Genomic DNA, 22,510 nt, shown 5'->3' with positions numbered 1-22,510 from the left:
CTTCCTTTGCACGTGGACCAAGACATTCCCCGGGGTGCCACAGCCATATGATATTGGAATTAAGAGGGTGGGCTTTTAAAGCCTAGAGAGGGGCCATTGGGCTCCGGGCTGCAGATGGAGGCCCTGGCTGCCAAGAAGTGAGGCCATCCCCTCGGCCACTCTCCTGCTGGGGACACAGCAGTGTGAGAGAGGTTGGTGCAATGTCATTTCCCGCTGCCCTGCTAGCTTTCTGCTCATGACCATAACTACCCTCTGGGTCACTCTGTATCCGTCCCTAGAAGCATGCAGCCTGTCTCCTGGAGCGCGGGGGGAGTACTGTACCTGCAGCTCTGTCGAACTCTGACCCACTCCTTAGGCGCCTGTTTTGGGAACATACTTTGCTGCTGGGAGTGATGGGGAGGAGGGATCTCTGCTGTTCAGCAGGGGATATTGTCCACAGAATGGGGACCAGGGGACATCCCAGAGGACAGCCGGGTTTGTTGAGCTGCTCTCCCACTTGCCAGCCATGCAGTGCTGCCTCCTGGAGACGCTGTCTGCTCGCCCCCAACTCCCTCACCCCAGCTAGATCCACTCCAGATTTGAAAAGGTCCACGGATTCCCGCTGTGGGCTCCCTGGGCTCTGGAATACAAGGAAGCTCAGACTCCTCACAGCCCTTCAAGGGGAGCTGGGCAGTTGGTGGGTGGCTCGTCTCCCTCACTGTTAAAATGTTTGCCCTCTGTCTCCTAGGGCCCTTCATGGCCTTCTGGGCCAAGTGTAGTTGAGCCATGGCCGTCCTGCCCTCTCCCAGGGCTAGTGACCAGCCACCTTCAGAAAGCAAAGGGTTTATTCAGAACCAAAAGCAGAGAAAACATAAACAGCTTATGTGTGTGCCTGTTCTACCAGATGGCACCATCATCCACATGGAGACAACAGGCCAGCTTCCAGTCCTTCCGAGCCTTCCAGGAGGGCTGTTCTTATTGGCTGTAGGTTCATGTCAGTTCTTGGCGCGAGTCATAGAATCATAGAATATCAGGGTTGGAAGGGACCTCAGGAGGTCATCTAGCCCAACCCCCTGCTCAAAGCAGGGCCAATTCCCAACTAAATCATCCCAGCCAGGGCTTTGTCAAGCCTGACCTTAAAAACCTCTAAGGAAGGAGATTCCACCACCTCCCTAGGTAACCCATTCCAGTGCTTCACCACCCTCCTAGTGAAAAAGTTTTTTCCTAATATCCAACCTAAACCTCCCCCACTGCAACTTGAGACCATTGCTCCTTGTTCTGTCATCAGGTATCACTGAGAACAGTCTAGATCCATCCTCATTTGGAACCCCCTTTCAGGTAGTTGAAAGCAGCTATCAAATCCCCCTCATTCTTCTCTTCTGCAGACTAAACAATCCCATTTCCCTCAGCCTCTCCTCATAAGTCATGTGTTCCAGCCCCCTAATCATTTTTGTTGCCCTCCGCTGGACTCTTTCCAATTTTTCCACATCCTTCTTGTAGTGTGGGGCCCAAAACTGGACACAGTACTCCAGGTGAGGCCTCACCAATGTCAAATAGAGGGGAATAATCACGTCCCTCTATCTGCTGGCAATGCCCTTAGTTATACAGCCCAAAATGCCGTTAGCCTTCTTGGCAACAAGAGCACACTGTTGACTCATATCCAGCTTCTCGTCCACTGTGACCCCTAGGTCCTTTTCTGCAGAACTGCTACCTAGCCATTCAGTCCCTAGTCTGTAACAGTGAAGGGAAGCCATCCTAAGTGCAGGATTCTGCACTTGTCCTTGTTGAATCTCATCAGGTTTCTTTTGGCCCAATCCTGTAATTTGTCTAGGTCCCTCTGTATCCTATCCCTACCCTCCAACGTATCTACCACGCCTCTCAGTTTAGTGTCATCTGCAACAGGGCCGGCTCCAGGCACCAGCTTCTCAAGCAGGTGCTTGGGGCGGCCGCTCCAAAGAGTTTTGCTGAAGTCAAGGAATAACACATCCACTGCCTTCCCCTCATCCACAGACCCAGTGATCTCCTCATAGAAGGCAATTAGATTAGTCAGGCATGACTTGCCCTTGGTGAATCCATGCTGACTGTTCCTGATCACTTTCCTCTCCTCTAAGTGTTTCAGAATTGATTCCTTGAGGACCTGCTCCATGATTTTTCCAGGGACTGAGGTGAGGCTGACTGGCCTGTATTTCCCCGGATCCTCTTTCTTCCCTTTTTTAAAGATGGGCACTACATTAGCCTTTTTCCAGTCATCCGGGACCTCCCCCGATCGCCAGGAGTTTTCAAAGATAATGGCCAATGGCTCTGCAATCACATCCACCAACTCCTTTAGCACCCTCGGATGCAGCGCATCCGGCCCCATGGATTTGTGCTCGTCCAGTTTTTCTAAATAGTCCCGAACCACTTCTTTCTCCACAGAGGGCTGGTCACCTCCTCCCCATGCTGTGCTGCCCAGTGCAGCAGTCTGGGAGCTGACCTTGTTTGTGAAGACAGAGGCAAAAAAAGCATTGAGTACATTAGCTTTTTCCACATCCTCTGTCACTAGGTTGCCTCCCTCATTCAGTAAGGGGCCCACACTTTCCTTGACTTTCTTCTTGTTGCTAACATACCTGAAGAAACGCTTCTTGTTACTCTTAACATCTCCTGCTAGCTGCAACTCCAAGAGTGATTTGGCCTTCCTGATTTCCCTCCTGCATGCCTGAGCAATATTTTTATACTCCCTGGTCATTTGTCCAATCTTGCACTTCTTGTAAGCTTTTTTTTTGCGTTTAAGATCAGCAAGGATTTCACTGTTAAGCTAAGCTGGTCGCCTGCCATATTTACTATTCTTTCTACACATCGGGATGGTTTTTTCCTGCAGCCTCAATAAGGATTCTTTAAAATACAGCAAGCTTTCCTTGATTCCTTTCCCCCTCACTTTCACTCTATGCATCCGAAGAAGTGAGGTTTTTACTCACGAAAGCTTATGCCCAAATAAATCTGTTAGTCTTTAAGGTGCCACCAGACTCCTTGTTGTTTTTGTAGATACAGACTAACACGGCTACCCCCTGATACTTTCCCCCTCATGTTATTCTCCCAGGGGATCCTGCCCATCTGGTCCCTGAGGGAGTCAAAGTCTGCTTTTCTGAAATCCAGGGTCCGTATTCTGCTGCTCTCCTTTCTTCCTTGTATCAGAATCCTGAACTCAACCATCTCATGGTCACTGCCGCCCAGGTTCCCATCCACTTTTGCTTCCCCTACTAGTTCTTCCCTGTTTGTGAGTAGCAGGTCAAGAAAAGCTTTGCCCCTAGTTGGTTCCTCCAGCACTTGCACCAGGAAATTGTCCCCTACACTTTCCAAAAATTTCCTGGATTGCCTGTGCACCGCTGTATTGCTCTCCCCGCAGATATCAGGGTGATTAAAGTCTCCCATGAGAACCAGGGCCTGCGATCTAGCAACTTCTGCTAGTTGCCAGAAGAAAGCCTCGTCCACCGCATCCCCCTGGTCTGGTGGTCTATAGCAGACTCCAACCACGACATCACCCTTGTTGCTCACACTTCTCAACTTTATCCAGAGACTCTCAGGTTTTTCTGCAGTTTCATACCGGAGCTCTGAGCAGTCATACTCCTCTCTTACATACAACGCAACTCCCCCACCTTTTCTGCCCTGCCTGTCCTTCCTGAACAGTTTATATCCATCCATGACAGTACTCCAGTCATGTGAGTTATCCCACCAAGTCTCTGTTATTCCAATCACATCATAGTTCCCTGACTGTGCCAGGACTTCCAGTTCTCCCTGCTTGTTTCCCAGGCTTCTTGCATTTGTGTATAGGCACTTAAGATACCTCATCGATCGTCCCTCTTTCTCAGCATGAGACAGGAGTCCTCCCCCCTTGCGCTCTCCTGCTTGTGCTTCCTCCCAGGATCCCATTTCCCCACTTACCTCAGGGCTTTGGTCTCCTTCCCCCGGTGAACCTAGTTTAAAGCCCTCCTCACTAGGTTAGCCAGCCTGCTGGTGAAGATGCTCTTCCCTCTCTTCGTTAGGTGGAGCCCGTCTCTGCCTAGCACTCCTTCTTCTTGGAACACCATCCCATGGTCGAAGAATCCAAAGCCTTCTCTCCGACACCACCTGCGTAGCCATTCGTTGACTTCCACGATTCGACGGTCTCTACCCCGGCCTTTTCCTTGCACAGGGAGGATGGACGAGAACACCACTTGCGCCTCAAACTCCTTTATCCTTCTTCCCAGAGCCACGTAGTCTGCAGTGATCCGCTCAAGGTCATTCTTGGCAGTATCATTGGTGCCCACGTGGAGAAGCAGGAAGGGGTAGCGATCCGAGGGCTTGATGAGTCTCGGCAGTCTCTCCGTCTCATCATGAATCCTAGCTCCCGGCAAGCAGCAGACCTCTCGGTTTTCCCGGTCGGGGCGGCAGATAGATGACTCAGTCCCCCTGAGGAGGGAGTCCCCGACCACCACCACCCTTCTCCTCCTCTTGGGAGTGGTGGTCGTGGAACCCCCATCCCTAGGACAGTGCATCTTTTGCCTTCCAATCGGTGGAGTCTCCTTCTGCTCCCTTCCCTTAGATGTATCATCTACTCCACTCTCCACATTATTACCTGTGGAGAGAACATGAAAACGGTTGCTCACCTGTATCTCCATTGCTGGTGCATGGATGCTCCTCTTTCTCCTTCTGGAAGTCACATGCTGCCAAACCTCCTCACAATCCTTCTGTCCCTGCTGCACCTGCTCTGAATCTTCAGAACATTGTGGCCGTAGAAGCATCTCCTGACGTCTGTCCAGGAAATCTTCATTTTCCCTTATGCAACGCAGAGTCGACACTCGTTTCTCCAGCCCTCGAACCTTCTCTTCCAACATGGAGACCAGCTTGCACTTTGTACAGACAAAGTCGCTTCTGTCCTGTGGAAGAAAGACAAACATGGCACAACCTGTGCAGGTTACAACAACTGAACGCTCACCTTCCATAATTTCTTCCTTCTAAGAGCTTCCTCAGCTGTTGCAGCAACTCACGGAAGCCCACGAGATGAAAGCCTCAGTGGGCTCTCCTCAGGCGAACTCCCAGGCAATCTCCCTGTTAGCCTCCGCTGTTCGCCGCTCAGCTGGTTCGCTGCTGACTGCCTTTTTATAACAGTCAGGCCCACTCAAGGCCCATCTTCAGATTTTCATGCACAGCAATTCTCAAACCCTGGTCCATGGACCACTGCTATTCTGCAGAGGGCTGGCTGGCAGTCTGAACGGGCGGCTGGTCACAAGGGGGTGGCTCTTCCTCTCATCTCCAGCTGCTAAACTACCAGGTAGTACAATAAGCTGCAGCTGATGCCAGTTCTCCAGCAGAGCCGGTGCAGTCCGCTCCGGTTACAGATCGAGACAGATCATAGAAGATTAGGGTTGGAAGAGACCTCAGGAGGTCATCTAGTCCAACTCCCTGCTCAAAGCAGGACCAACACCAACACCAACCTCTCCTCTCTCTCAGGCTGCTAACTTTATCCAGTTCTCAAGTCCCTCTGGACCCCAGTCAAACCACTGCATGCAATTTCCTGCAGGAAGCAGTACTTCTGCAGCCTTGCTTCCCTGTCTAGAGATTTGTGGCCATTACATTAGCGGTGTTAGTTCCCGTTAGTTCATTTGTGCTTTAGGTGACCACACGGTAGGTACTGTCTTGTTTCAAGAAAGAAGTTAATCCCTTCACACCTGACGGGTAACAATACAAGGTGAGAGGGGAAACCAAGTCACACATCTTCTTCGATAAAAATAAATGAGATATGGCCCAGCTCCCCCCCCCGCCCCCCGCATTTCTAATTTGAATTTATGGCTTCAAATTCCAGCCATTGGTTCGCAAGGCTACCAGGGCCTGATGGCTTCTCAAGCCCTAAAGCAAAGATCCAGTAAGGAACTGACAAATGCTCCAGTGCTGCATCCCTCACGCAGGAGACAAACCAACAGCGAGTGTCCAGGCCTTGCCGCTTTGGGGGTACAACATCTCCCAAAGTTAGACAAAGCTTCCCAAAGTGAACAAGGCCCCGCCCCGTCTTGTCGGATTGCTCCAAAGCTGCCCAGACACTGACTCTGCAGAGCAGCACAGAGGAGGAATTTCCGAATCGGGTTAATAGTGCAGAACTGGTCAGAGCCATCAGCAATAAGTCACGGTCCCACCTCTTCTATGGAAGCATGATGGTTACATCCGTCAGATATTTGTAAAGGGTTATAATGTCCCTTAGCCATAATGGACAGGTGCAGCTCTTTGACTGTCTCCCTGGAGATGCTCCCATCAGCCCCCTGAGCACTCCTGTGCCTCTTCTCCAAACTCCCCCTAGTTCATCAAGATCGTTCCTGTAGTGAGGTGCCCAGAGATGAAAACAATAGTTGTCTGTGCTCACACCAGCTCCTCACACAGATATTAGGACCTCCCAAATCCTAGATATGATGCCTAACGCTCTGATCTGGTGAGGATCTCTGAGGGGGGGCAGGGCTGTCCTCGGGGGGGGGGGGGGAGGAGGGGGCTATTCCTGTTGGCTTAGCCACCCATTCTCACCCTTAGGAAATGTCACTGCAATTCAGGTCACTCCCTTCCACCAAATACCCATGCTTCTGGTTCTGTCCTGCTGATGTATTTTCACCGAGCAGCTGTATCTGCACCTGGAATCTAGGGAGAACAGTACCTCATGTTTGCACAGAATGGATATATATGCGCAAAGCATGGAGAGTGCTTAGCATGGTGGGTGCACAGCAGGTGCTGAACTCTTCTTATCTACATACCTAAAAGGGAGCTGGGCCTGAAAATCTGGCCCCTAGTACATCTTGATTAGCCCTGGGTATATAAGCACACACAACAATTGTGGTGCTACATCGTGAATCCATAATTGAGAAAAAAGGCCATATTGGTTTAAAAATGGCCTGTTTACAGGGGAAGTGAAGGCAGCTATAAAGTAAAAATAACAATAAATATCAAAAGGAAGAAAGAGGAAATTAATAGTAATGAATATAAATCAGAATTAGGAATTGTAGAAAATTGATAAGGGAGCAAAAGCACAAAAGGAGAAAACTATGGCCAGCAGAGTTAAGGACAATAAGGAGGAATTTTTTACATATATTAGGAACAAAAAAGAATCCTGACCATGATATTGGTCCATTGCTACATGGAAATGGTAGAATTATCAATAATAGTGCAGAAAAGTCAGAAGTGTTCAGTAAATATTTCTGTTCCGTATTTGGAGAAAAAAACTGATGATATGGTCTCACATTTGGTGATGATAGCATTCTTTCCATTCCACGGGTACCTTGGGAGGATGATAACAAAAGGTACTAAAGTTAGACATTTTTTCATCAACAGGTCCAGATAACTTGAATCCAAGAGTTTTAAAAGAGCTGGTTGAGTTGCTTGATGGACCATTAATGTTGATTTTTCAGTAAGTCTTGGGGCACTGGGGAAGTTCCAGAAGACAAGAAAACAGTTAATGTTGTGCAATTTTTGTGAAGGGTAAACGGGATGACCCAGGTAATTATAGGTCCATCAGTCTGACATCAATCCTGGGAAAGATAATGGAGCAGCTGATATGGGATTTAATTAATAAACAATTAAAGGAGGTGTGACAGCCTATACTATTATGGTCACCACTTTTACAAGACTATGATAAATTTTGTATAAAGTATGCCTTGTGAGGTATCATTTGAAAAGTCATCATCTGCTGAATATCATTATCCTGTTAATATACGTGTAGTGACACTATACGCAAAATTATATGATTCTATGTATGATTGTCACTGAAATATGTTGCAGTTCTGGGTAGCACCCACAAACCAGTTTTTCAGAGACAAAGACACACTAGCTCCCCAGAGAGGTGTTAAAAGGCCATTACCTATTTAAGCAGCCATCCTTCAGCAGGAGTGGAGGTGTAAACAAGAAATTTACACGTCATCACAGGGACGATTCAAACCTCACATCCACAATGGACTGTGTGTCACCATGACTCAGCAAGGATGTTTCTAGCACAAGAAACTGACTTATAAAGAGGGAGGAAAACACTTGACTTCACCTCTCCTCCTCCCATGTCTCTGCTCAAGACATCAATGACTCTCAAAGAACTGAACTAAGGCAGAGGGGTTCCAGTCTGAAAGGAGCCCCAGTCTGTGACATTTACTGCAGTGTATGGTGAGGAAAACCTTTGCTTTTAAGGTCACTTAGCTTGTTAAGTTAGGTATTAGCTTGTGTTTTACTCTTTTATTTTCTTTTGTAACCAATCCTGATTTTTGATTCATCATCACTTCTGATCACTTAAAATCTCTCTCTCCAGGGGCGGCGAGTTACATGGGCCTGTGGTGCCCGGGCTCCAGCAATATTCAGGGCTGGGGGCCCAGCTCCACCAATGTTTGGAGCCGGGTCTCTCCCCCGGCCCTGCCTGGAGCGTCCCCCGGCCCCCGCATGCCACCCCACCGCCTGCGTCCCTGCCTGATTAAAAGCGGGCGGCTGCGCTGCCGGTCCCTGCTGCTCTCCTTTGCCTGTGCTACCGCCTAAGGCTAGGCTACAGCATTAGAGCAGGCTGAAGCAGCTGGCTGCTGCTGCCCCGGAGGAGGTGCACACGATTGGCAGCCCCCCCTCCCCCAGCACCCACCGGGAGGAGACCCCAGAAGAGACCTCCGGACCTCACTCACCTGGGCAGCTGCTGGGGCTTCCTTGAGTGTCTGACTCTGTGATCCTGCCCCCCACAGCCCACAGCCATGGGGCAAGGGGCAGCCCCTCGTGAGGCTAAGGCATGAGGCAGCAGGCTGCAGCAGGGGAGGAAGCCACATGTGATGGCAGCCCCCTCCCCCTCCAGCACCCACCCACCACAGGGGAAGCGAGGGGGCTTCCTGGACCTGAGCAGCTAGGGCGTGGGTGAGTGTAGTGACATCCTGCACCCCCCCCCCCGCCCACAGTCACTGCTTCTGCCCCGCACTGGGCAAGGGGCAACCCCATCCCCCACCCCCAGTGAGACTATCGTGAGGGGCAGCAGCAGTGGGGGGAGAGGGTTGGGGGGAGTCCTCCTCTCTGGCCCTAGCCCCGGGGCAGCCTGTCTGCACCCCAAGCTCTTCATCCCCAGCCCTGCCCCACCCCAGAGCCTGTGTCCCCAGCCAGAGCCCTCACCCCCTGCCCTCCAACCCTCAGTCCCAGCCCTGAGTCCCCTCCTGCACCCCTGCCCCAGCCCAGACGCCACACCCCAACTCTGTTCGAGAGCCTGTCCCTTGCACTGCAACTGCCTGCCCCAGCCCAGACCCCACACCCCAGCTCCCTCCCAGAGCCCACCTCCCGTCTCCCACACCCAAACTTCCTCCCAGTCCCTTGGGTGGGGGGCACGACTTGGATCCATTCTGGGCACCACCAAAAATTATACAAACCTGCTGCCCCTGTATCTTTCTGTAGTTAAACTTATTTTATTGTTTTACCTGAACCAGTGTGTTTGGATTAAGTGTGTGGGAGATTCCATTTGGGATAACAAGGCTGGTGCATGTATCATACTCCTTTGATGAAATGATGGACTTTCTATGAGCTTGAATGGGTCAGTAGTGTACTGGACAGTGCAATACACACATTTCTGGGGGAACAAGGCTAGGTCTGAAAATTTGCAGGTATTGTCCTCCATGTAATCCATGAGTGACCAGTCAGAGTGCTTATGTGTTTAGCTGGGAGTGAATCTGCATGCTGAAGACTGCATGAGCAGGCCAGGAGTGACTGTTCTGACAGCCAGGCAGTGTCAAAGGCATCCCAGACTAGAGGATTATGGAGACACAGCTATTCAACAGTCCAGATTGTACCCTGGATAATGTCACAGGAGGGTCAAGTCATTAATACAAATCAACATGGTTTTAAGGAAAATAGATCCCATCACACTAACTTGACATCTTTTTTTGATGAGATTACAAGTATGGTTGATAAAAGTGATATTGTTGACATAATATATTTAGATTTCTGTAAGGCATTTGACTTGGTACTGCATGATATTTTGATTAAAAAACTAGAATAATATAAAATTAACGACACACATTAAATTGACTAAAAACTGGCTAACTGATAGGTCTCAAAATATAATTGTAAATGGGGAATTGTCATCAGGTCTATTTCCAGTAGGATCTCGAAGGGAATGGTTCTGGACCCTACTCTCTAACATTTTTATCAATGACCTGGAAAAAAATATAAAACCATCACTGATAAAGTTTATAGATGACACAAAAGTAGGGGGAGTGGTAAATAATGACAAGGTTAGGTTACTGATTCAGAGCGATTTGGATCACTTGGTAAACTGGGCACAAGCAAACAATATGTGTTTTAATACGGCTAAATGTAAATGTCTATATTTAGGAACAAAACATTCAGGGCATACTTACAGGGTGCGGGGGCTCTATCCTGGGAAGCAGTGACTGAAAAAGACTTGGGGGTCATGCTGGATAATCAGCTGAACATGAGCTCCCAGTGCGATCTTGAGGCCAAAAGAGCTAATGCGATCCTGGGATGTATAAACGGGGGAATCTCAAATAGGAGCAGAGAGGTTATTTTACCTCTTTATCTGGCGCTGGTGCGACCGCTTCTCGGATACTGTGTCCAGTTCTGGTGTGCACAATTCATGAAGGATGCTGATGAATTGGAGAGGGTTCAGAGAAGAGTCACGAGAATGATTAAAGGATTAGTGCTAATCCTAATAATGACTAATAGTGATAGACTCAAAGAGCTCAGAGAAGGTTAACAGGCGTTTTGATCACAGTCTATAAGTATCTACATGGGGAACAAACTCTTAATAATGGGCTCTTCAATGTTGCGGGGAAAGAAGTAACATGATCCCATGGCTTGAAGTTGAAACTAGGCAAATTCAGACTGGAAATATGGTGTAAATTTCTAACAGAGAGAGTAATTAGCCATTGGAACAGTTTACCAAGAGTCGTGGTGGATTCTCTATCCCTGACGATTTTTAAATCAAGACTGGGATGTTTTCTCAAGCTCTAGAAATTATTGTGGGGCAGTTTCTCTGGCCTGTGTTATACAGGAGGCCAGACTAGACAATCACAATGGTCCCATCTAGCGTTGGAATCTAGGAATCTTTGAACCTATTAAAGTAGATGCTACTCTTCAAAATTCACCCTTGATTTTCATTTTGTTTCTTCCTCCTCTCAAGGCTACACTGCACACTAGCAGCCAGCGAGAGGCAACAGAAGCCTGGATGAGCTCAGGGATCTATCAACTGGAGATTGGCCCAAACCAAAATGTTTGGCTCCTGCTCCAAATTCCCCAAAGATGTGGGGATGTTTGAATCTGGATTCTTGGCTTGCCCTTTGTGGGTGAGGGCAGGCGGCAGTCTCCAAGCACCACAATTTGGAAGTTTTGAGGCCGCTCATCTGGTGTTTTGGTTGGTGTTCATCTTTACTTCCCTCATCTCCCTGGTTTCTACCATCCTAGTTTGCTCATGGGACTGAAAGACGGGGGCTCCATGGCCTGGGTCTATCCCCGGCAGCCTGACCTTGAGCAAGTCACTTCATTGCCGAGTTGCAGCCTCCCGGTGCGTGAAAGGGGCTAAGGATCCTGCTCCCCCACCTCCCTGGGGCTGAGCGTGACCCCAGAGGGAGTAAAGCACCTTGAGAGGCCCAGAGAAATGCAAACTGCTGCTAATGAATCCTCATCAGTCCTTCAAATCGCTGTGCTGAGCCCTGCTGTCCCTGTTCCTGTACAAAAAGGCCCAGCTCAGGCATGCAGCCTCCCCCATTTAACCCTCCGTAGGCCAGATCCCTCTGCAGCCGTTCAGGGCCTGGAGAGCTGACAAGAAGTGAACTATGGGCTCCAACATATGGTCAGTGCTTCACTTTGCAGCACCACTGTGGAGGCTTCTGCTCAGCTGGCCTCCCTATCCCACCCACAGCTGGCTATGCCAAGGCCCCTTGGGGACGCTGGCCCATGCTGCCTTCCGCATCCCCGTCAGCCTTGTGCTGTCATGCATTTCACACACGTGAGGAGGCAGCCCAGCGCTGAGACAGCTCTTCATCACACAGCAACCGACTCCGTTAGGCTCAGATTGCACAGGAACATGTCCTGAGCCTGGCTCCGGTGGTGTCATTACCATACAGACACAGAGTCCTGCTTTGTCCCTCCAGACATGGGATCCTGCCCCGTGACGGGTGCTGCCGCGCTGCCCAGCAGGCTGTAGTCACTCTGGAAGGCAGCAGGGACAGTCCCTGGAGCAGTGGGGACCATTCTGCCGGCAGGCAGTGTGCAAAGGAAGCTGCTGAATGCTGGCCCAGGTGCGACCACTATGGCCCTCCTAACGTTCCCCACTGTGACCCTCTGGGGCAGGCTATAGCCTGAGAGGCTCCCACCAGGGTTTGGGTCTTGTCTGCCTGGATGGATCCCGGCATGTTGTGACCATGTTAGAATGCCACGTTACAGGCTGCAAGGCCTGGTCAGAAACAGCCAGTACTGCTGCCCCTCTAGCCTCCCTGACCAGCCTCCCTGACCCACCGGCCTCCCGCGCCCACCAGCCTCCTGCACCACCCAGCCTCTCTGACCAGCCTCCAGCCTCCCTGACCTCCAGCCTCCCGCACCCACCGGCCTCCCTGAGCCTCCAGCCTCCTGCACCCACCAGCCTCTCTGATCAGCCTCCTGCCAGCCACCTTCTCTCCCCAGCAGGACCTCTCTCCCCTCATTAATGCTTTCCATAGCTCTCTCCATGAAGGGGCAGCTGGTCCATTCCCCCCAGGTTCAGCCCTTCTCAGCTCATGGGTCCCCTCACCTCTGCACCCCGAGGTTTGCCTAACCCTGGATTCTGGGAGCACCCACAGCCAGGGCTGCTAGCAAGATCCCTACATCCGTCCCTCTGAGCCCCGAGTGCTCACCGATTCCCAGGGCATCACTTCTGCTCCCGGATTGGCTGACCCCAACGTTTGTGTGCAGGGTGTGTTGTGCTGTACCGTCCCTGCATGCGCCTGCACCCTCCGACCGCATTCAAGGCACAGTCCCCAGCGTGCCCAGGCAAATTCATGGCTCCCACCCAAGACACCAGAGTCTCCACCCTCCTCCCGTGCTGTTTACTGACATCTGGGGGATGCTCTTTTAGTAGGGAACTCCCCACCACACTGCCCAGCCCCCTGACAGACCCTGCCCCCTCCCCACTGCACTGCCCAACCCCCCCAACAGAGGCCGGGTCCTCCCCACCACACTGCCCAGCCCCCTCACAGACCCCGCCCCCTCCCCACTGTGCTGCCCAACCCCCCCCCCCCCCCCCCAACAGACCGCAGTCCCTATCCCCCAACAGAGCAACAGAGGCCAGGCCCTCCCCATCGCACTGCCAAGTCTCTGACAGGCCCCACCTCCTCCCCACCATGCTGCCCATCCCCCAACAGAGGCCAGGCCCTCCCCACCACGCTGCCCATGCAGGCAGAGGCCCTCTGAGGCCCAGGTCCATCGTGGTGCTGTGCACACGCTGAAGCGCCCAGTTTCCAGGAGTTCGTGCCCATCGGGCTCCTTAACAGTAATGACATGACAGCGTTTAACCTGGAGCTGCCACCCTGCACTGCCCACGCTTTCCCGTGCCTGGGCCGGCTGGGCCAGAGGGGGAAGGAGAGAGTCACCCAGCCGTCTGAGGTCACGCTGCACACCGGGTTCGGCCCCCACCCCCCGCTGTGGTCTGGGTGCTGCGGCCTGACTGCGCTGCGACACGCTGTGGAGTGGTTACTGTCATTGTCAGGAAAGACATTCGTTCAGATATTCTGAGCTCAATCCTACAGCAACATATTCTTGAGAGCAGTGATGGGAGGGCAGGATACACCTCCCCCCTTCCAAAGCCTGAGAGGGAGATAGGATCTCTGCTTTCAACCCAGGCTCCCAGCCAAGAGCGGCCAAAGCCGAGGTAGAAGGGAGATTTGGGAGGCAGCCAGGGATTCAGGTCACAACTTCCGCATCCCTAGAAAAATCCATCTCAGCCATCCAGCTGTCTTGTGCCAGCCCCACGCTTGGCCAGAGACCACAGGTGAGGAATCCAGATGTGACATCTTCCCCAGGAATCACGTTTAGGGGCTGACAAGCCGAAAACTTGGGTTTGGCAGCATGGTGCCAAGCTGAGCCGTTAGCCTTGGACCAGAGGCAAAGAACAAACGTGCAGCCCAGAGACAGCAGGAAAAACCCAGAGCTTGTGAGCAGAGCAGGCCCAGCCAGGAGCTCAGAGAGGCTGCTGGAGGCTGTGGCTGGAGGGGGACCCAGAGGAGGAGCAGCAGGAGGGACTGGCTGGTGTAGGCAGAGAGAAGCAAAGAGCCAGTTGTGGTGGGGCATGGCAGTGGGCACAGCGGGGGAGGCCAACACACTGCAGTGCGACGGATGGGCTGTGGGGCAGTCTCCTGGGGGGTGGGGGCAGAGATGGATGGGCTGTGGGGCAGTCTCCTGGGGGGTGGGGGAGAGATGGACGGGCTGTGGGACAGTCCCTCAGGGTGTGGGGGGGGAGATGGACGGGCTATGGGGCAGTCCCTTGGGATGTGGGGGGGGAGATGGACAGGCTGTGGGGGGGAGAGATGGACGGGCTGTGGGTCAGTCTTCTAGGGGGTGGGGGAGATGGACAGGCTGTGAGGCAGTCTCACCAGGGGTGGGGGGCACAGATGGATGGGCCGTGGGACAGTCCCTCGGGTGCGGGGGTGTGACAAAGTGGGGGGGTTTCTTGTTTTCTGTGGAGTTTCAATGGTTTGCATGCAGAGGGGGTGAGACTCTTGGGTGGGACCCTGGTTTAACGAGGTGAGGGGAAAGGGAGTTTGTTTCTACAGAGTACCGGAGAGAGGACTTGGGGACCCAGCTGATGGCCGGGAGGATGGATACCCCAGCGACCGGTGACCTGGCAACCTGGTGACCCGGAGGCCCTGCTTAGGAGACGCAGCCAGTTCTGGCCAGTGGGCGGACAATGGGCTGCAGAGTGAGGACCCAGTGACCTAACCAGGCGGTTCCAGCCAGAGGACAGAAGCGAGGAGAGGAGGCCCCGTTTTATGACCCTGTTTACCTGGAGAGAAGACAATGGACAGAGGCGGAGCTTGGGGCCAGTGATCTCAGATGCCCAGCTGGGAAGCGGGGGTGCTCTGGGCTGGAGAGGGGGAACAGGCAGAGCCCACGTGGAGGCAGAGAGACTGGGGTGTGCTGGGCTGAGGGAGGCCAGGCCTCAGGCCCTGAGAGTTTCCTGTGCTGTGTTCAACCCTCAATAAACCCTCCTGTTTCATGCTGGCTGAGAGTCACTCCGGTCTAGAGAACAGGGTGGCATCAACCCCTTCGGGGGTGGAGGCCCAGGGGGTCCAGAGCGAGTGGACTCCCTGAGAGGGCCCACGGCGAGAAACAGGTGTGCTAAGGCTCCAAGAGGTGCAGCTCCAGGAGGTGGAGGGGCCTGACCCCAAGAGAGAGTGGACCCCCGCGAAGGGCTGTCTCACTAACAGGGGCACCCCCCACGGACCACATGGGGCCAAGAGTGGGCACAATCTGTGAGTCTGTGACGGGGGGGAGATGGACGGGCCGTGGGACAGTCTCCTGGGAGGTGGGGGAGATGGACGGGCTGTGGGACAGTCCCTTGGGATGTGGGGGAGAGATGGACGGGCTGTGGGGCAGTCTCCTGGGGGGTAGGGGGCAGAGATGGACGGGCCGTGGGACAGTCCCTTGGGATGTGGGGGAGAGATGGGCAGGCTGTGGGGCAGTCTCCTGGGAGGTGGGGGAGATGGACGGGCTGTGGGACAGTCCCTTGGGATGTGGGGGAGAGATGGAGGGGCTGTGGGGCAGTCTCCTGGGAGGTGGGGGAGATGGACGGGCTGTGGGACAGTCCCTTGGGATGTGGGGGAGAGATGGATGGGCTGTGGGGCAGTCTCCTGGGGAGTGGGGGGCAGAGATGGACGGGCCGTGGGACAGTCCCTCGGGGTGTGTGCACGGGAGATGGATGGGCTGTGGGGCAGTCTCCCCGGGGATGGGAGGCAGCCCCACCACTTGAGCAATTTGTACTCGGCTGCGCAGAGTCCTGCGAAGGCCGTGCCTGGCAGGAGGGCAGAGCAAAGAGGTGTTTCCCTCAGCCCCCCGTGGTCTGTGGAAAGGGAAGGTCTGAGGGGGTGAAGTGGCGTGTGGGGAGCTCCCCTTTTCTCACCCTCCTGTGAGGGAGTGTGGAGGCTGGTGGATCCTGGGGCACCAGGCCTGTGCTGTGCTTGCTCTCCAAACCCTGCCCCCCACACCCCTCTTACTCCCCTACAGCCCTTGGCATCCCAGGAAACAGGAAGCCCTGGTCAGACCTCCAGGGAATGCTGGGCCTGCCCCACGGCTTGGCTCAGCCACAGGGAGGGGGCGGGGGGAGTTCAGTCTCTGTGTCCAGTGCCCTGCCAACTCCCTGCCCCGGGTCTGGAACAGGCCTTAGGTGCCAGGTCTCTCTGGAGTCCCCGTGTGCTCACCCTGTCCCAGCCCTGCAGCTCCCTCTCATAGCAAGCGCTCACCTAGCCCCTGCCCTGACTCCATCTCCAGGGGGGCAGAGCCAGGGGGCTGCTCAGGGCATCCAGCAGGTCCCTCTGTCCTCCCCAGGGAGCTTCAGATGAAGCCTGTCTGTTAGAGAGAAGGACACTCCCTCGGGGTGGTGCTGGAGGTCCTTGGCTTCCCTGCAGGCTCTCGGTTTCCCCCAAACACCCATCAGCCCCAGGGTCACGTCCCAGCTCCAGGGTCTCTGGTTCCAGCTGCACTCTTCGTTCTCCCCAAAGCAAAGGTTGCCAACTTTCTGATTGCAGAAAACCAAACACTCTTGCCCTGCCCCTTCTCCAAGGCCCCGCCCCCACCCTGTTGCTCGTTCTCCCCCAACCTCACTCACTTGCTCATTTTCACCGGGCTAGGGCAGGCGGTTGGGGCGCGGGGTCTGGGGCTGGGCCGAGGATGAGGGGTTTGGGGTACAGGAGGAGGCTCCAGGCTGGGGTCAAGAGGTTCAGAGTATGGGAGAGGGCTCTGGGCTGGGAGTTAAGGTGCAGGAGGGGGTGAGGGCTCAGGGTGTGGCCTGTGGGGTAGGGCCAGAAATTAGGGGTTGGGAGTGAGCTCCAGGCTGGGGCAGGGGATTGGGGTGTGGGAGGGGGTGAGGGCTCCAGCTGGGGCTGGGGGCTTTGGTGTGGGGCCAGGGATGAGGGGTTTGGGGTGCAGGAGGGGTCTCTAGGCTGGGGCTGAGGTGAAGCAAGCGTTGTGGGCTTTGGGAGGGAGTTTGGGTGAGGGAGGCGGCTCAGGGCTGCAGCATGGAGTTGAGGTGCAGGATGGGGTGCAGGGTGTGGGAGGAGGCTCGGGCAGCAGTTTGAGGTGCAGGGTGTGGGCTTTGGGAGGGAGGAGGCTCAGGGCTGGGGCAGGGAGTTGGAGAGCAGGAGGGGGTGTGAGGTGCAGACTCTGGGCATCGCTCACTTCAGGTGGCTCCCGGAAGCAGCTGGCATGTCCCTCTGGCTCCTAGGCGGAGGCATAGCCAGGCAGCTCTGCGCACTGCCTCAGCCACAGGCACCGGCCTCTCAGATCCCATTGGCCATGGTTCCTGGCCAATGGGAGCTGGGGAGCCGGCGCTCGGGGCAGGGGCAGCACCTGGAGCGCGCTGGCTGCCCCTGATCCTAGGAGCTGGAGGGGGGACATGGCACTGCTTCTGGGAGTGCAGGGAGCCTGCCTTAGGCCTGCTGACCGGACTTTTAATGGCCCAGTTGCGGTGCTGACTTGAGCCGCCAGAGTCCCTTTTTGACTGGGCTTTCCGGTAGAAAACCAGATGCCTGGAAACCCTAGGCCCAGCAGGGACTGGGGTTCATTACCCCGGCCCCCTACCCACTTCCTGCCCACAGCAGCAGGGGATCAGGCCCATCCTGCATAACACAAGTGCCTCCCACTTGCCAGCCCCACTCCATCTGACATCCCTGTACCATGCGTGGATTCCCCCCCACACCAGCCGCTCTGCATGCAGGACATATGGCTCAGAGACAGTCACAGTCGTAGGGAGCCCAGACACAGCAGCCATTGTGGGGTTAGAGAACAGGGACATCACCCCACCCCCGCTCTGGGAACATCCCCAGACGTCAGGACTCCCCAGCCCCAGGCCCTCTGCCTCGAGCTGGTACCTGTGGGACTCCTGCCCTGGGATACAAGTCCCAGTCACAGAACGTGCCGCCCATTGTCTGCTCGTCTGCCCTGACTGTCTGTCTCTGCCATGCCAGCTGCCCTGCTCTCCTCTGTCCCACGCTTTGCCCGGGGCCATGTCACCTCTCCCAGCCTCGGCCCTTCCTGCTCTTTCAGCCTTTACCTTTACCAGCCAGGCAGATGTTTGGAGCAGCTGGTACCAGCACAAGATTGCCACAGCGTGTCCAGTGCCGGGGGGGTGACATGCTGAGGGGCGCTCACAAACCAAAGGCGCTCACAAACCCGTAGTGAGAATGAGCCTTCCCCTGGCCATGCCCGAGCAATTGCTACGAGAGTACCTATCCCTTGTTCTTGCACAGTACATGGCCCCTTGTTTCCTGGTGCTCTGGGTCTATTTTTATCTTTCCTCTCTTGCTTTTTGAATCCACAGCAAGAAACCCAAGAACTGGCTGGCTCTGGTGGCCATCCAGAGCATGAGCTGTGTAAATGGCACCCAGGCTGGATGCCAAATATTGTGCTGGCATAAAATCAAGCTCGTAAGTAACTATTCAAAGCCTTCCTCCCACCTCCAGACTCCAATGTGGAGAAAGTGGCAGACTCCTGGGAAGATTCTGCCTCTGACACAGCCAGCTGGCCTCCTAAGGAGGGAGCACAGCCGCTTGAAGCCGTTCTGCCAGCTCCTTACGTCACCGCTGAGAGGGGCAGAAGGGCTCACAGGCCAAGGTGAGGCAGAGGATGAGGAGGACGAGGCCGCAGAGCACAGGTCCCTGCTGACCAGGGCGGTCAGAAGGAGACAGCAGAAATGCAGTTACATGAGATACTAATTAGAGCCTCCGTGACAGACCCAGAAACCCAACAGCCATTAGTTATGCAAAGGGCTAAGGGGAAGCCGCCCTCTTGCTGATGGTCTTGAAACCAGAAGCCAGGGGACTCAGAGAGGAGGAAGTTCCTTCTCCCAGAACTCTTTTGTTAATCACATGAAACAGCCTTAACATGACTTTCTAAAACTAAACTGGTTCTTTATTAAGATAGCTAACAGAGCAGTTAACATTCCAGCCATGTGCACACAGACTGATTTCCTAATGCCCCCTCCAAACTCTTCTGTGTCCCCTGTTCCAGCACCCCATCCTCACAATGCTGGGATCAGACTGCACCTGCACCTTGTGCCCAGCCACAGACAAGGAGCTCCTGCTATGCACAGCTCCGTCCTGGGTCTGTAAGGTCTCTGCTAGCAAAGCGGCCTCTGGCTTGGCATCAGTCTGCTCCTTCGGAGGTGCTGCCACTGCACTGCAGGTCTAGTGCTCTGCAGGGTGGCAGGACTTTAGCTCTGGGGCTCACTTATAATTTTCTTTGCTTTTCAGGTGTCTGTACTTGGGTCTTTGACCCTTCCCAGGCTGCATCATGGTGTGTCAGCTGCCTCGAGGACTCCCAGGTTTCTGACAGGGGTGTGCAGTATCTGGAAAGGCCATCCTTATAAATCACTGGATCCCTTCACATCTTTGGTCTGGGCTATTCTTTAATGGCTCTGCGTCTCAGGGGCCAGCCAGAGTCCCTCAGAAGTCAGATGTCCAATGTAGGGGACCTCAGTTCTCCTCTTCTTCAGCTTGTCTGTGGTCAGCCCAATAGTCCACTTCCAGCACCTGTTTAGGAGTTGTCACAGGTAGATATCATGTCATGGGTTGCCTCCCCCTTGACATCTCCTGCTACAATAAGAACGTCATCAGCTATAATCTGGATTCTTGAGAGTCCCTCTAGTGCCTGGTTCAGTTTACACTGGCGCACTCCTGTGGCCAGGCTCACCCAGTTGTGCCCAAAGGTACCTGCCACAAGGTGTGGCAAAAGTTGCTGGGCAGCTGGCTGGATCATATAACTCAAGCTGCCATCGCAGACTGACTCCTCGGGCCCTGGAGAGACCTGGTTGTACAGCCTCAGTTGCTGGTAATGGGCAGGGACTTGAGTTCAATGCTCCATTCAGTGGGGGTGGATCAGTGCCGATCCTCCCTTTACCTGAAGGTTTCTTACCGCTACGAGGCTACTGATCCACTCCGTGCTGGTTTCAACAGGTGTGATGATGCCTTTTCTTTGCAGACTTGCCAGGTCCTTCTGCAGGGGCTCCACCCAGGCGAATGGAACGCCGTGTTTCAGCAGGTTCAGGAGCTGCACATCTGAGTCTCTTTCTATCTTCAGCTTGTCCATCTTCTTAGCACGTCATTATGCGCTGTCTGAATCCTGGGGAGGCCACTGGTGACCGTTCGCTCTCCTCCCTATCACGGAGGATAATCTAGTGTTGTACTGTGATCACATGCATGGCCTGCCCTGCTGCCCACTACTGTCACCTCCAAGCAAGAACAGTTCTTGTTCTGTGGGTTTCTTACTGTCAGCCTTCATTTGTCCACTGGCTTCAGTTTACTGCACATCACCAGCACCTGGTTACATTCCTCCAGTCTAATATTAATATTAATAATTTAATATTGCTGCTCATTGGTGTGGATGGATTACATTGCAGCCGGCTTCGCAATCCAGCTGGCATCGAATTGGCCATTGGATTGATAGCATATTTGCAAAAAGAGCAGTTGAATGGCTGGCAGCCTTCTTCTACAGCACATGGACCTGAAAGTCTTTGGCTCTGCTAAAGTCACACTGCAGGTCTCTGCATCCTCCGTCACCGCATATAGGGCTGCTTTTTCTTCCAGGGTAGCTGCCGCATTGGGACATAACAGAATGTTGAGAATCATTAAGAAAGGGATAGATAATAAGACAGAAAATATCATATTGCCTCTATATAAATCCATGATAGACCCACATCTTGAATACTGCGTGCAGATGTGGTCGCTCCATCTCAAAAAAGATATAATGGAATTGGAAAAAGTTCAGAAAAGGGCAACAAAAATGGTTAGGGGTATGGAATGGCTTCCGTATGATGAGAGATTAATAAGATTGGGACTTTTCAGCTTGGAAAAGAGACGACTAAGGCGGGATATGATAGAGATCCATAAAATCATGACTGGGGTGGAGAAAGTAAATAAGGAAGTGTTTCTCAGAACACAAGAACTAGGGTGCACCAAATGAAATTAATAGGCAGTAGGTTTAAAACAAACAAAAGGAAGTATTTCTTCACACAATGCACAGTCAACCCGTGGAACTCCTTGCCAGAGGATGTTGTGAAGGCTGAGACACTAACAGGGTTCAAAAAAGAGCTAGATAAGTTCAGGGAAGATAGGTCCATCAATGGCTATTCATCAGGTGTTTACCAGAAACTGGAAATGGGCAATGGGAGATGGATCACTTCATGATTGCCTGTTCTATTCATTCCCTCTGGGGCACCTGGTATTGGCCACTGTTGGAAGACAGGATACTGGAGTAGATGGACCTCTGGTCTGTCTCAGTATGGCTGCTCTTATGTTCTTCTGCTCCTTGGTTTCAGGTAAAAAACCAGTCTCTCTCTACAGTCTCATTCTGCCTGGGATTACAGCACTTCAACACCTTTATCTGCTTCTCCAGCATTTCATAGAATACTAGGGTTGGAAAAGACCTCAGGAGCACATCTAGTCCAACCCCCTACTCAAAGCAGGACCAACACCAACTAAATCATCCCAGCTGAGGTTACCCTCCAGCGTACCTACCTCTCCCCACAGCTTAGCATCATCTGCGAACTTGCTGAGGGTGCAATCCATCCCATCATCCAGATAATTAATGAAGCTGTTGAACAAAACCAGCCCCAGAACCAACCCCTGGGACACTCCGCTTGATACCAGCTGCCAACTAGACATAGAGCCATTGATCACTACCCGTTGAGCCCGACAATCTAGCCAGCTTTCTATCCACCTTATAGTCCATTCATCCAATCCATACTTTTTTAACTTGCTGGCAAGAATACTGTGGGAGACCATATCAAAAGCTTTGCTAAAGTCAAGCTATATCATATCCACCACTTTCCCCATATCCACAGAGCCAGTTATCTCATCATAGAAGGCAATCAGGTTGGTCAGGTATGACTTGCCCTTGGTGAATCCATGTTGACTGTTCCTGATCACCTTCCTCTCCTCCAAGTGCTTCAAAATGGATTCCTCAAGGACCTGCTCCATGATTTTGCCAGGGACTGAAGTGAGGCTGACCAGTCTGTAGTTCCCTGGGTTCTTTTTCTTCCCAGAAAAAGGCAAATATAGTGCCCATATTTAAAAAAGGGACCTCCCCCGATCGCCACGAATTTTCAAAGATGGCTCTGCAATCATATCAGCCAACTCCCTCAGCACCCTTGGATGCATTACATCTGGACCCATGGACTTGTGCACATCCAGCCTTTCTAAATAGTCCTTAACCTGGTCTTTCACCACAGAGGGCTGTTCATCTCCTCCCCATACTGTGCTGCCCAGTGCAGCAGTCTGGGACCTGACAGTGTCTGTGAAGACAGAGGCAAAAAAAACCCATTGAGTACTTCAGCTTT

The sequence above is a fragment of the Chrysemys picta genome, chromosome 19, assembly GCF_011386835.1.
Source record: "Chrysemys picta bellii isolate R12L10 chromosome 19, ASM1138683v2, whole genome shotgun sequence".
NCBI classification, from domain to species: Eukaryota; Metazoa; Chordata; order Testudines; family Emydidae; genus Chrysemys; species Chrysemys picta.
Note: the sequence above shows the minus strand (reverse complement) of the source record.